At 34.1% G+C, this 15,175-nt stretch overlaps 1 protein-coding gene across 9 annotated transcripts in view; it reads left to right on the forward strand.

The window, feature by feature from the left end:
- The window catches only part of SSBP2 (single stranded DNA binding protein 2), a 282,750-nt gene that overhangs the window by 137,626 nt on the left and 129,949 nt on the right, over positions 1-15,175 (forward strand). The gene's annotated exons all lie outside the window — the stretch shown is intronic.

Consider the following 15,175-nt stretch of genomic DNA (forward strand, 5'->3'; position numbering starts at 1 on the left):
TAACTAATATCCTACTATTTTTACTAAGTTATTGTATTACAATACAATTGTAGTTTGATTACATTGCAAAAATTTTTTTAAAAAATGTTGATTCATATAATGTTTTTAACACAATGTTTTAAGCATTTAATAATGTTAGCTGCTACCTCTGCTATTGCTTTTATAACTAATATCCTACTATTTTTACTAAGTTATTGTATTACATTTGAAAGTTAATCTCAACATGAGGCAAAAGAGGTGGACATAATAATTTATGTGGGGCTACTATTAAACTTTTTGGCTCGGTTATGTGGAAATTGTGATTTTTATATGGGAAAATATCAATCAGTTTTATTGGATTTTCAAGACAAATGACTTTCCCCTCCTTCTAATTTTGTTCTTATACTTTTTTTTTTTCTTTGCAAGCCATTATTGGATATTTTAAGTCTCTTCTTCTCAATTCTTTGTCTGTAACCTAGTCACTGATGGCCACTGTTAGGGTGTAATTTCAGAGCCACTTAATGGCATAGAGTTTTCATTATTATTTTGAGGAAATCATATTGTATTTTCTCTCTAAATAATCTGCAACTTTTCAGTAATCTTTAAATGTTGAGAAGGGCATATGACATATCGTCTGATTTGATAACTATTTATCAGTATAAATGTTTTATGGTAAGAAAAGAAAAGAGTCTCCTCAGGGCCAATGAGTCAATGAAAATATACAACGTTAAGCAGCGTAAGAAGAGAGCTCAGATTAGTTTAGCATGGTAATATATCATTGGGAAACCGAACACCTTACTGATTAATGTAGCTCCAATTGGAGAGTGATGTTTCTCCTTGCTCAGCGGACACAGGCATTTCTCCTGCACAAATGCCAAGAATCAGAGATAGACGCAAGATAGGAGAACTTCCAGACTTAAAGCAAAAGCAGAAAAAATTAATACATTTCAAAGTGGATTCATATAAATGGAAAAAAAAGTTTGAGGTGACTGAGTTCTTAAAGTCAGTGTGCATCCAGACATCTAGACGAGAGTGGAACCCACAGTGCACGGCTCAGAAAGGAATCAGATACGGCCAGGTCTAAGACTTTGCCTCTTTGCTTTTCAGTTTAGTGTGTAGAGTTTTGTGATTGGTGACTAAATCACAACTTGGAGATTTGACAATTCTAGAGTTGTTTTGGTTTCTCTTAGTTAATTTTGAGAAGAATTTTTTTAAAACCTCCTTCAGGTGTTCATTAGAAACACATGAATCCAGGTGGACTCAACTATTTAGATTTAATGTAATTTCACTTAGAATTCTGGTTAGTATCCTGAATTAATTATCCATAACACATCAAGTTTGTCATCAAATGCCAAACTAAAGGGTAGTAAAGAAGAAATTCAGGGTGCTTTTCCAAAATACAACTGTCTAGTCAATAAAATGACTGCATTCAGGGAAATATTTAAGAGAAGTTTATAGTTTAAGCTTTCCTGGCCTGATTTTTAAGAAAACAATGGAATCTCATTTTATAAAAATAGAGAAACAAGAAAAACCCACTTTAATTAAGTTTCAAGAGGATAAGCAAACTTATTAATTAACCATATTAATTAAATGGTTAGCCACATTGTAGCTGACATGTTAATCATAGGTCTTATTTATGATATGCCATATATAATAGTGATGCATGTGTCTTTATGTTTACATATAAGCCTTGTATAATCAATGTGCAGAACATATATGTACTTTTATATTAAATGTATCATGACTTTATATTATAAGGGAGTTTAATGGTATTTTCAAATTTTTGTAGCTTTTTTATTTGCATTATATTTATTATGTTTATTTTGAAGTTAAGAGGGGAGATAGAAACATATTCCCTAATTATAGCTATAATCCAATTTATGATAATGTACTTTCTAGTTCTGAACTAAGTAAAATTTGTGGTCAGTCAGTGACTGAACTTGAGAGACTCTCCCGACCCTATAAGATAGAAGTTTATTTTTCACTCATGTCTGGGCTGGGTTAAGGGCCCATCAAATATCAGAAAATCAGACTTCTCCTTTCTTGTGCCAGCTTCAACACAGTCTTTATGTAATGGTCAGTTTTACTTGTATTACAGTCAGCTAGAAAGAGGAAAGAAGGGCTAGGAGAGGGCATACCCTTTTTGTTGAAAGGAATGACCTAGAAGTTGTACATATCAACAATATTCAGATCTTATTGGCCAGAACTTAGCCATATGCCATCTCTAGCTATAGGAGAGACTGAGAAATGTAGTTTGTGGGTTTTTTTTTAAAAGATTTTATTTATTTGAGAGAGTGAATATGAGAGGGGAGTAGGGGAGAGCAGGGAGCCTGACATGGAACTCAATCCCAGGACCTTGGGATCATGACCTCAGCCCAAGGCAGACACTTAACTAACCGAGGCACTCAGGTCCACATGGGAAATATCGTCTTAAGCTACTATGAACATGTGTTCAATTGAAAATTTCTATACTTTTGTAAGAGGGGAAGGGATTTGGAGGGAAAACTAAAAATGACTGTTAGAAATATATTGAAGCCAAAAACAATAACTGTTTCTAACTATCTGGATAGGCCTGGTGTTCATTTACTTTATCTAGGGTTGAGGGTATAATTACATAATAAAACTTGGCTAATAAAAATCAATTTTTTAAAAATTAAAAAAACTTTAGGTAGTATTTGGTAAATTCCTCATTTCTTTGTATTGAGACGGAGATGAAGAAATGTTAAGTGTCTTGCCAAGGTCAGGCATGTGGTTTTTGGTAAATCCCAGAGCAGAATTTCTTTTAGTTAGTTAAAAAGCACAGACTCTGAAGCCTAGGTTCCAGTCCTAGTCTCTCTTTGTATGTGTGATCTTGTTGCTGAGTTCCTTTATGCTTTATTGTATATACTGATAGAATAGAAATAATAATAATACTTATAAAAAATACTGATTATGGGGATTTATGAGTTAATAGATATATAGAATAGAGCCTAGCATATACTAAGTGCTATGTGTGTGAGTTATATACCATACTCGTTGATATTCTAGGGAATTAACTTGAAATATTTTACTTGAGTATAAAAGTAGTCCAGAAAAAAGAATGCGTGAGAAGTTTTAAGTTTTAGAGAGCAGCAGAAACTGATAATTATTCTTTAATAACAAATGACCCCAAAAAAAGAAAAGAGAAGAGAAGGGAAGGGAAGGGAGAGGAAAAGAAGGGAAGGGAGAAGGAAAGAAAGAAGGAAGAAAGGAAGGGAAAGAGAGAGGAAAGGAAGGAAGGAGGACAGACTTGAAAGAAACCTAACAAGAAGTAAAAGGAAACAGAAACCATGCAACATGGTATTGGAGAGTCTGAATGCTAATATGAACAAAACTCTCCACTAATGAGTGATATAATGTAAATCTGGGCATCCTTTTTTCTTTTTATGAAGAAGAAAATCTTAGTTTCCTCTTTTTTTATTTCCATTTGGAGACTTGAACTAAAGCATCTCTAGTGTCTCAGGTCTAATGTTAAAGGTATGTGGTATGTGTGTTGAAATGCCAAGAATACAAAGAACTAGAATCCTTGTACAAATTCCCCTTTTACCAATATCTTATCACTATCACTTTTTCTTAAAGATTTATTTTTTTTATCTTAGAGAGAGAGAATGAGCATGAGCAGGAGGGGCAAAAGGAGAGGGAAAGGGAGAGAGAATCAATAGCAGACTCCCCACTGAGCATGGAGCCTGTCCTGGGGCTGGATTTCACAATCCTGAGATCACTACCTGAGCCAAAACCAAGAGTCAGGCTCTTAACTGACTGTGCCACCCAGGCACCCCTCTCCTTTCACTTTTATAGAACACTGTCCCAAATCTAGCTATTATATTTTGCCTCAAACTCTACTTTGCCTGGTATTAAACCAGTTTCTTTTGTTGACATCTATATATCTTTTTTCTTTTTACTCTCAAATTTTCTTCATATTTAAAGGTTGTTTCTTGCTATTTGCATGTAAGTTGACCCTTGAATAACCCTCTCCCCCACAATTGAAAATCTTCATGTAACTTGATCCCCCAGATACTTGACTACTAATAGTTAAGACTAATAGTCTATCAGTAAGAACCCTTACCAATGACATAAATAGTAAATTAACACAAATTTTGTATTTGTATATATATTCTATTACTACAATAAAGGTAGAGAAAAGGAAATGTTATTAGAAAATCATAAGGAAGAGGAAATACATTTACATACCTCAGGTACGTGATTAGGTACTGTGAAAAATCTGTATATAAATGGATCCATGCATTTCAAACCTGAGTTGTTCAAAGGTCAACTGTAGTTGCATCATTAAAAAATAGACTTTGATAATTTTTGTTTAAATCTACCATTTTACTAATTTTATTCATTTTCCCATTTTGTCACTTGTTCTTTTATTGCTTGTTTTATTTCAGTTTGATTATTTTTTCTTATGGCATCTCTACTCCTACCTCATCACCTTGTTATGTTTAAGTCTTTACCTTTTTGTGTGTGGTTACCCAAAAGTCTATACTATCTACCTAAGATTTATTAAAGTATGATATAACATAGAATTACTTTTTAAAGATTTTGTTGATTTATTTGAAAGAAGGAGAGACCATGAGAAGGAGGAACAGCAGAGGGAGAAGGAGAAGCAGACTGAGCAGGAGCCCATCACAGGACTCAGTCTCAGGACCCCAGGATCTGACCTGTGCCAGACAGACAATTTACCAACTGAGCAACCCAGGTGCCCTCATGAAGTAGTATTGTTACAACTTCCAGGGTTGTGAAAGAATTTTTCACCTTAATACATTTAACAATCCCTCCCCCCAACTCCAATGCTATTGTTGTGTAATTTAATTGTTATGTATTTAAACTCCAGAAGGCATCATTATTACAACTGTTTAAACAGAAAACATTTCTTACTGCATCTCTGAGTTTTCTTCTTCTTCTTCTTCTTCTTCTTCTTCTTCTTCTTCTTCTTCTTCTTCTTCTTTCTTCTTTCTTCTTTCTTCTTTCTTCTTTCTTCTTTTTCTTCTGTCTTCTTTCTTCTTCTTTTTAAAGACTTTATTTGACAGAGACAGAGAGAGCCCTGAGAGAGCACAGCAGGGGGAACAGTAGGCAGAGGGAGAGGAAGAAGCAGGCTCCCCACTGAGCAGGGTGCCTGATGCTGGGCTCCATCCCAGAATCTTGAGATCATGACCTGAGCCAAAGACAGATGCTAAACTAACTGACCCCCGAGGCACCCCTCTGAGTTTTCTTCTTGAAGCGTTTTCTATCTGCTAAAGAATACACTACTTAATATATCATACTTTCTGTGGATCTACTGGTGATACATTTTGAGTTTTTGTTTATTTAAAAATGTCTATTTCACCTTTTCTTTTGAAGAGAATTCTTGCTAGGTGTAGGTTTCTAGGTTGACAGTTTTCTTTCATTGTGTTAGAGATACCAGTGTAGAATAGTCTGGCTTTCATTGTTTCTCTTGAGATTTCTGCAGTCAGTATATTTGTACCTTGTTTTGTTTTATTTCTAGCTGCATTTAAGATTTTTATGCTTTTGTTTTCCGCAGTTTTTACTATTACGTGCTTGGGTACGGTTTTGTTTGTATTTTGGAGTTTGGAGTGTTATTTATTTTTTTTAAATACCCACATTTTCTTTGTTTGTTTGTTTTAAGATTTTATTTATTTAGATCACAGGCCCTTGGGGATCATGACCTGAGCCGAAGGCAGACACAACTGACTGAGCCACCCAGGTGCCCCTGTAGTGTTTTTTAAATGTAAGATTTAATGTCTTTACTCAGTTTTGGAATTTTTCAGCAACTGTATTGCTTTTGCGTCTATTTTTTTAATCCTATCATTCTGAGACTCCAGATTCCTGTATGCTGGATATTTTATCATATCCTATATATCACTTTTACTCTTTTCTCTCTTCCATATTTTTTAGTTTGGATATTTTCTTCTCACCTAGCTTATGGTTCACTAATTTTTTTTTCAGTTGCGCATGGTTTGCTTTTAAGTCCATCCACTACATTCTTAATTTCAGTGATTGTATTTTTTAGTTCTGGAATTTCTGCTGAGATATTTTTATTTCTCCTTTTTGCTGACATTCTCAATATTGTTTTTTAGTTTATTGGTAGTATTAAACAAAATAGTTTTTAAGCTCACCTAGGAAATCCTGTTCTCTGAATTCTCTGAGTTGATCAGATTTCTGTTTGTTTTTCTTGGCCTCCGGATACTTGGTGTTATTGTCTTCTCATGTACCTGGATATTTTTTATTGTGTCCCATATGCTGTATATGAAAAATAAAAGAGATAACTTGAGAATCTCAGTGATATTCCAAAAAAAGATTAATTTTTGCTTGTTTCAGGCAGCAAGTCTAGGAGCACTAGCATCCAGATCATTGTAAACCAAGTAATAGAGTGAAATGATTTCAAATGGCTTTATCTCTTGTGAGTGATGGTATATATCTAGATTTATACTTGCTATAAGGGCATAACCTTTGAAGTCCCAACCCATATCAAACTTTGAATTCTCCTTAGTAGGCTCTGAACGTTCATTTTCGTGCCCCAGCACTATACATTTATTAAGAACTCTGTTCTTCTTTTCAACCTCTCAACCATCCTTTTGACATTGACAAAAGCCTTGAGAACAAAATTGCCTTCAATTGCCTCTCTGTGTTGACTTCCTTTCCTAATCATGACGTGTTTACTACCTCAGTAGCCTCTGGCGCCTTAAAAATATATTTTTTATATACCCTGACTCTTTAAGGCATACTTTTGGTAAGATTGGTCTTACCAAAGACAACAAACTAGGTGAGAATACCTAGTTTGTTAATCTGGAAGTGCAACTCTCTGAAGAATCTGTTTTAATAATGATGATGAATGTGATAATGATAGCTAGTACCTTCCTGAGCACTTCTGTGCTAGGTATAGTTTTCATGCATTATTTCATTTAACCTTTATAGTACTTACTATAAAACAAGTACTATTATTATTCTCATTATTACGTATGAGGAAACTGAAATTTAAAGAGCAAAAGTGCATAATTTTGGCAAAATGGTTTTGAACCTAAGGCTGTCTAACTCTAGAAACCACAAACTGAACCAGTGCTTTATATTACAGATTACAAATGGCAACTAACTGGGATCCCTGGGTGGCTCAGTTGCTGTACGTCTCCCTTTGACCCAGGTTGTGATCCCAGGTTCCTGGGATCAAGTCTTGCATCAGGCTCCTTGCAAGGAGCCTGCTTCTCCCTCTGCCTATGTCTCTGCCTCTCTGTCTTTCATGAATAAATAAATAAAACAAAATAAACAAATGCTAACTAACTAAATCCATGGTAATAGTGAGTCTGTGTTTTATAATTTCAGGCATATCTGTGTTTATGATTAGGGATTCTAGTCTTTTAATTTTATTATTGAGTTTTATGAAACTTTAAGCCATTCAGTATATACCTTGCTTTACATTCACACAGTGGTTCTGTCTCAGTTCACAGATCCCTTAGTATCTTGGTTATATCTTCATGGAGCCCATTTGGAAAACAAACAAAATGTAACAGTCCTGTGTATTTAGTTAGGTCCAAGCAACTAAATAATTGTCTATGATCTAAATCCATTTCTATTAAAGAAATAGACAGAAATTGAAAGAAAAGATTAATTTCTTTAAAATAATCATAACGACTTCTGGAATCTGAGCACCTGTTAGGCACTGTATAACTTTTCAAATCTTGGAATCAGATTGCACAACACCACCCTCGTTTCCTATTTCACATTGATTTTCTAATGTCAGAACTGGGAACTAGCTTAAGCTACTAGATCACACCCTATACAACATATGTTGAATACTCCTGTGTTTCCTTCAAAAGTTTAAGATATTCCAAGGTACAAGTTTGTGGGACATGGCATTGGAACATTTTTGTTTAGATACTGTAAGTCTGAAAAAGCCCTTTAACCCTCAGATTTTGGATTCTATCAGGGAGTATGTTTTTATCTTATAGATCAGATTCCAAGCATTACAAGTATTGATAAAATGCTCAATCTAATAGAGATTTACCTTTACCTTTGGTAAAGGTAATTAAATATTAAAACATTTAAAAGAATGCTTTTGAAAAGAATCTTTTGATAACCTTAAATAATGGCTCCGGTACATTTGTTTACATCTGTCTGGGAATGGTGAGCCAAGGAGTTTCTTTGGCTACTCAGAGCAGCCAATTTTATGTATGCCAGGTGGATGCCCATGAAGTACAGAATTGTTTTTTTTTTTAAATCTTTTTAAAATGTTTTATTTATTTATTCGTGAGAACAGAGAGAGAGAGAGAGAGAGAGAGAGAGAGAGGCAGAGACACAGGCAGAGGGAGAAGCGGGCTCCATGCAGGGAGCCTGATGTGGGATTTGATCCCGGGTCTCCAGGATCAGGCCCTGGGCTGAAGGCGGCGCTAAACCGCTGAGCCACCCGGGGCTGCCCAAAGTACAGAATAGTACTTAAAGAATCTTTTTTAAAATAATTAAATAATGACCTTTTATGGCACCATGATTTGTAAGGAGTGGGAAGAGAAGGTTATCATTATGGTTGTTTGTCTCATTCCCTTTTCCTGGGGACATAGATTTAGGCTACCAAGTCGTAGATGTGACAGGGATGATAGCAGTGTATATGTTGCATTCATATACTGAAAAGCAATTATGTGACACAGTCTGTGAGGATGGCATTGTCTTGTTAGTTGGTGTTTTATATTTACTAGAGATGAGACAAATTAAAAGAGGAAAAGTGCAGAAGTCCAATTTCCATTTATGGTTGTGGTCTTGGACAAGTCACTTTACCTTTATAAAATGAAGGTGTTGCTATATATACCTCTTATATGAGCTCTGAAGTTCCTTTCAGCTTCAAAATACATTGATCTTATGATTCACCTGAAGCTTTTCTATATTCTTTACTACGATAGGCTATTCCTTTTACCGCTAGAACTTATTTGTAAATTTGTAAGTCTAATGTAAGTAAGCTACCTTCTAAATGACCATATAAATCTTTCCCCTAGATTTATCCATGGAGTCATAATGTTTACTGACATGCCTTCCTGTGATGTGGTTTTTAATTGGAAAGCACATCTTATAAGAGAATTATAGTCTCCAAATGGGATAATTCCTGTGACTTAAAAGTTGCCACAAAGGAATTCACTGGCATTAGAAACCAGAACAGATTTACTTCTCAATACTTGTCCCTCAGGCTCTAAAATGTTACTATAAACTCTAAACATGTCTATAGTTATCCAGACTTATTTTTAGGTTAATTGGTTGTTCAAATTTTCCTGATAAAAACCATTAATTAATATCCTTTGGAAAGTAGATATATACTGTGCCATCAAAATGATGTGAGAAAGAGAATACCTTTTTCTTAAAATGTCTCATGTGATACTCTGTGCAGAGATTTGCAGTTGATTTTCCCAAATTGAGATTTGCTATTTCTTGAAAGTTTTTTAAAATTGAAAACATTTCATAGCTTTTTTTTTTATTATGCAACTAATCAATTGTATTGAGGTGGGAGAGTTATAAAGCACAAAAAAAGTATAAAAGTTTACTTTAAATAAGATGAATTTCCATATTATTTAAAAACTAAGTTCACATTTTTTTCCCAAAGGCATTTTTCATTGGTAATATCATTAAAATTTAAGTCCTTTTTAGTTTGTTAGAGCTCTAATAGGAAAAGACAGCAAGGAAAATAGGAAATACTCTACCTACAGAACTTCCTGATAGATAATATTATTGAATATCTTAGTTTATTTTATTTACCCATTAGAATCTTTATTCTAATAAAAAAAGAAACGGACTCTTTCATATACCTAATTGAATTGATGTATTTGACTTTTTAAAAGATATACCAACATTAGTAAGATATAAATACAACCAAGTTTATATTTAAGTTAAAAAAAATGAAATGTACACCTCTAGAGACCTGAATAGATAGCCACTAGTTAGGAAAAATATAAGTTTTCAGTCATTATACTTTAAATACAATGTAATAGTTCAATATTGTAAGGTTTAGACCTACACCAACTTATTTTTCTTTTGATTTACTCCTGGACATGACCTTTTAAGGAGGAGACTAGCCCAGATGCTATTAGAGGGTTACAAAATGGGTTTTTGCTCCCTGCACTTCTGTCCCAAAGCCTCACTAAAGCCATCCCTCACCAAAAAAAAGAAATAAAAAATAAATAAAATCAACCAAGTTTGATTAAAACCCATAAGGCAATACCAAGTAAGTGCTATCATCTATCTTTGGCATAATTGGACAACTATTAGGGAGACAAATATAGTGTTACATAAAAGCTAAGTAGAAATTGGCATATTTGCTCCGCAAAAGAAACTTCAAGATGAGTCCCCTAGCCTGCCCTATATAGGAACTCTGGAGTAGCCACTGTGTAGAAATATGTCCTAGAATGATGAATTTAAGGAACTGAACTTATTTGCAATGAAGAAGAGGAGAAAAATGGGTATGATAGTTGTCTCTAAAAATCCTTTAGGGCTATCGTTACAAGAGCAATAATTGCAAAGGACAGAAGTTTCAGGGTGGTACAATTTAGCTTATAACATAGAACTACTTAATGGTCGTGTCTGTCCATGGACTTGGATATGTACAAATATGAGGGATTTCATTAGGAGGAATTGGAAAGGCAATATCCTAAGATTAATTCTGACTAAGATGAGATGCTTTAATGATGGGCAATGTAATACTTTCGAAAGATTTTCTGTATTTTGCCGTACAATTCTAGGCTCTTCTGCTTCCTTAGTCAGATGCACTTGTGCAAGGAACAGCATACATACTGTGTACAACCGCACACAGCATCTGTATTTGGTGGTCAAAGTGGAAACATAAATCATTTTTCTGTAAACTGATTGCTGGTGTAATGTGATCTCATTAATGTCACTGACTGTTCCTCTTATTGTTGGAGTAGTTTTAAAAAATAACTAAAAATATCATTACTCAAAGACTTGTTTCCTCTGAGTGAAGTAAAGTTTCTTTTAATGAAAGCTCTAAAATCTGCCTGACTTCATATAACTGGAAGATTTAATTTTAAGGAGTCCTCGTTTTGGGACACCGGGGTGGCTCAGCGGTTGAGTGTCTGCCTTCAGCTCAGCATGTAGTCCCGGGTCTGGGGATCGAGCCCACATTGGGCTGCCTGCGAGGAAGCCTGCTTCCCCTCTGTCTGTGTCTCTGTCTCTCTGTCTGTATTTCTCACGAATAAATATATAAAATCTAAAACAAAAAATAATAAAGAGCCCTCGTATTAATTCATGTTACTAGTCAATCAAAAAATATTAATCGAGCTACTTTGTGCTTCTTTTAAATTGAATTTATTTATTTATTTATTTATTTATTTATTTATTTATTTATTCTCAAAGAAGAGAGGGAACCTTAAGCAGGCTCCATGCCAAGCACAGAGCTAACATGGGGCTTAATCTCAAAACCCTGAGATCATGACTTGGGCCTAACTGAAGAGTCTGATGCTTAACCGACTGAGACACCCAGGGGCCCCAGGCTATACTATATTCGACTATAAATATTTCTTATATGAATTATAGTATTATATTAGGGGTAGCTGTAGAGACTTTTCTCTCCTTCATATATGATGTAGAGTATGTGTATATGAATATATGTGTATATGTTTAAATTTATATTTAAATCTACATCTTCATTGAGGTAAAATTGATATCCAAAAAACTTCACATATTTAATATACACAGTTTGATGAGTTTGGACATATGCATACACCTGCAGTCACCACAGCTAAGGTAATAAGCATATACATCATCTTCATAAGTTTCTTTGTGTCCCTTTGTTGGTAAGAAAACTTAGCATGAGATCTGCTTACTCTCTTAACAAATTGTTATATGTACAACGCTGTGTCAGTAATGATAGGCATTATATTATACAACAGATTTCTAGAATTTATTCATCTTGTATGTTGATTACTTTGTAGAACAACTCCCCATTTCCTCCTTTCTTCATCACCTGCCAACCACCATTCTGTTTTCTACTTCTATACGTTTGACTCTTTCAGCTAATTCGTATAAGTGGAATTGTGCATTATCTGTCATTCTGTGACTGACTTATTTCATTTAGCATAATTTCCTCCAGCCCTATCAATTTTCAATTGTACATATCTCCCGCATTGTTTTTATCTCTTCATCTGTCATTAGACATGTGTGTTGTTTCCATATCCTCGCTGTTTTGAATAAGGCTGCAATGAACATGGGAGTGCAGATATTTCATATCCTGATTACAATTTTTTAGAATGTATACCCAGAAGTGGTATTGCTATGTCACATATTAGTTTTAGTTTTAATGTTTTGAGAAATGACCATACTGTTTTCCATAGCAGCTGCTCCATTTTTTATTCTCACTAATAGTGTAAAAGGGTTCCCATTTCTCCACAACACTGCCAACTTATCTTTTGAAATATATATATACATATTTTTCTGATAGCCATCCTGACAGGTGTAAAGTGATAATCTCATTGTAGGTTTGATGTGCATTTTACTGATTATGAACACCTTTTCATGTACCCATTAACCATGTCTTTGGAGAAATGTTTATTCAAGTCCTTTACACATTTTTTAATTGGCTTATTTGGGACTTTTTGTTACTGAGTTGTAGAAGTTGTATATTTTAGAAGTTTAACCCCTTATGAGATGTATGGCTTGCAAATACTTCTATGCCATAGGTTGGCTTGTCACTCAATTGATTATTTCCTATTCTGAGCAGAAGCTTTTAGTTTGTGGTCCCATTTGTCTACCTTTGCTTTTGTTGCCTGAACTTTTGATGTCATATCCAGAAATTGTTGTCAAGAATCATGTCATGGGGCAGCCAGGTGGCTCAGTAGTTTAGTGCCGTGTTCAGCCCAGGGTGTGATCCTGGAGACCTGGGATCGAGTCCCACGGCAGGCTCCCTGCAGGGAGCCTGTTTCTCCCTCTGCCTGTGTCTCTGCCTCTCTCTCTCTCTCAGTGTGTCTCATGAATAAATAAATAAAATCTTTAAAAAAAAAAAAAGAATCATGTCATGAACCTTTTCACTGTTTTCTCCTAGGAGTTTTACAGTTTCAGTTCTTATGTATAAGTCTTTAATCCATTTTGAGTTGATTTTTGTGTGTATGGTGTAAGATGAAGGTCTAATTTCATTCTTTTGCATGTAGATATTCAGTTTTCCCAGTATAGTTGTTGAGGAGACACTTCTTTCCTCATGGTGTATTCTTGGCACCCTTGTTGAAGATTAGTTGACTGCTTACAGATGAGTTTATTTCTGGGCTCTCTGTTCTGTTTCATTGGTCTATATGTCTGTTCTTATGTTAGTAAAATACTGTTTTAACTACTCTAGTTTTATAATATATTTTGAAGTTAGGATGTGTGATGCCTCCAGCTTTGCTATTTTTTCCTCCAGATTGCTTTGTTTATTTGGATTTTTTTGTGTATTTTCATATGTATTTTAGGATTGTATTTCTATTTCTGTAAGAAATGCCATTGGAATTTTTTTTTAAGATTTTATTTATTTATTCATGAGAGACACACACAGAGAGAGAGAGAGAGGCAGAGACAGAGGCAGAGGGAGAAGCAGGCCCCATGCAGGAAGCCCGACATGGGACTCGATCCCAGGCCTCCAGGCTCATGACCTGGACTGAAGGCGGCGCTAAACTGCTGAGCCACCCAGGCTGCCATGCCATTGGAATTTTGATGGGAAAAGCATTGAATCTGTAGATAACTGGGATTTTATGGACATTTTAACAATTTTAAGTCTTTGGGATATCTTCCAAGTTATTTGCATCTTCTTTAATTTCTTTCATCAGTATATTATAGTTTATTTTTATATATATTTTTTTGATATATTATAGTTTAAATGTATGTCTGTCACTTAATTGGTTAAGTTTATTTCTAGCTATTTTATTGTTTATTTTTTTATTGTTTATTTTTATTGTTTATTGTTTTTATTGTTTATATTTTATTGTTTCTGACCTTGAAGGAAAAGCTCTAAGTTTTTCACCATTGATGAGTATGATGTGAGCTGTGAGCTTGTCATATATTGCATTTATTATATTGAGGTACATTCCTTCTTTACTTCGTTTGTTAAGCATGTTTTTATCATGAAAGATTATTGAATTTTGTTAATTGCTTTTCTGTATCTACTAGGATGATCATGTGATTTTCTTTTCTTCATTCTGTTAATGTAGTATATCACACTTATTGATTGCCATCTGTGGAACCATCCTTATATCCATACAATAATCCCATTTGATCATGGCCTATGATTCTTTTAGTGCACTGTTAAATTTGGCTTGCTGGTATTTTGCTGAGAATTTTTGCATCTAAGTTTATCAGGAATATTGGCCTATGGTTTTCTTTTCTTTTAGTGTGGCATTGGTAGCAGGGTAATGCTGGCCTTATAAAAAGTTTAGAAGTGTTCCATTCTCTTAAATTTTTTGGAAAAACATGAGAAAGATTAGTATAAATTCTTCTTTAAATGTTTGGTAGAATTCACCAGTGAAGCCATATGGTTCTGAGCTTTACTTTGTTGAGAGAATTTTAATTTTTGAGATTTAAACTCCTTACCAGACCTACTGATCTGTTCAGATTTTCTATATTTCCATAATTTAGTCTTGGGAGATTGTATGTTTCTTGGAGTTTCTTCTAGATTACCCAATTTATTTGCATATAATTATTAATAGTAGTCCTTACAATCCTTTTGTTTCTATGGCATCTGTAGTAATGTCTCCTCTTTCATTTCTAATTTTATTCATCTGAGTCTTCTCTCCTTTTTTTCTTAGTCTACGTAAAGGTTTGTCAATTTTGTTTATCTTTTCAAAAAATCAACTCATAATTTTGCTGCTTTTTAAAATTGTCTTTATAATCTCCATTTCATTTATTTCTGCTCTAATCTTTATTACTTCCTTTCTTTTGCTAATTTGGGTTTTGGTTCATTTTTTTTCCTTTTTCCATTTCCTTGAAATGTGATATTGTTTGAGTTTTTTTTTTCTTAATGTAGATGTTTATTGCTATAGAATTCTCTCTTACGACTGCTTTTGCTGTATCCCATAAGTTTTTATCTGTTTTACTTTCATTTTTATTTGTCTCAAGATATTTCTTGATTTCTCTTTGAATTCTTTGGTTGAATTGCTTAATTTTATATATTTGTTAGTTTTCCAGTTTTCCTTCTGTTGTTGATACTAGTTTCATACCATTATAGATG

Source organism: Vulpes vulpes, chromosome 14 (genome assembly GCF_048418805.1).
Source record: "Vulpes vulpes isolate BD-2025 chromosome 14, VulVul3, whole genome shotgun sequence".
NCBI classification, from domain to species: domain Eukaryota; kingdom Metazoa; phylum Chordata; class Mammalia; order Carnivora; family Canidae; genus Vulpes; species Vulpes vulpes.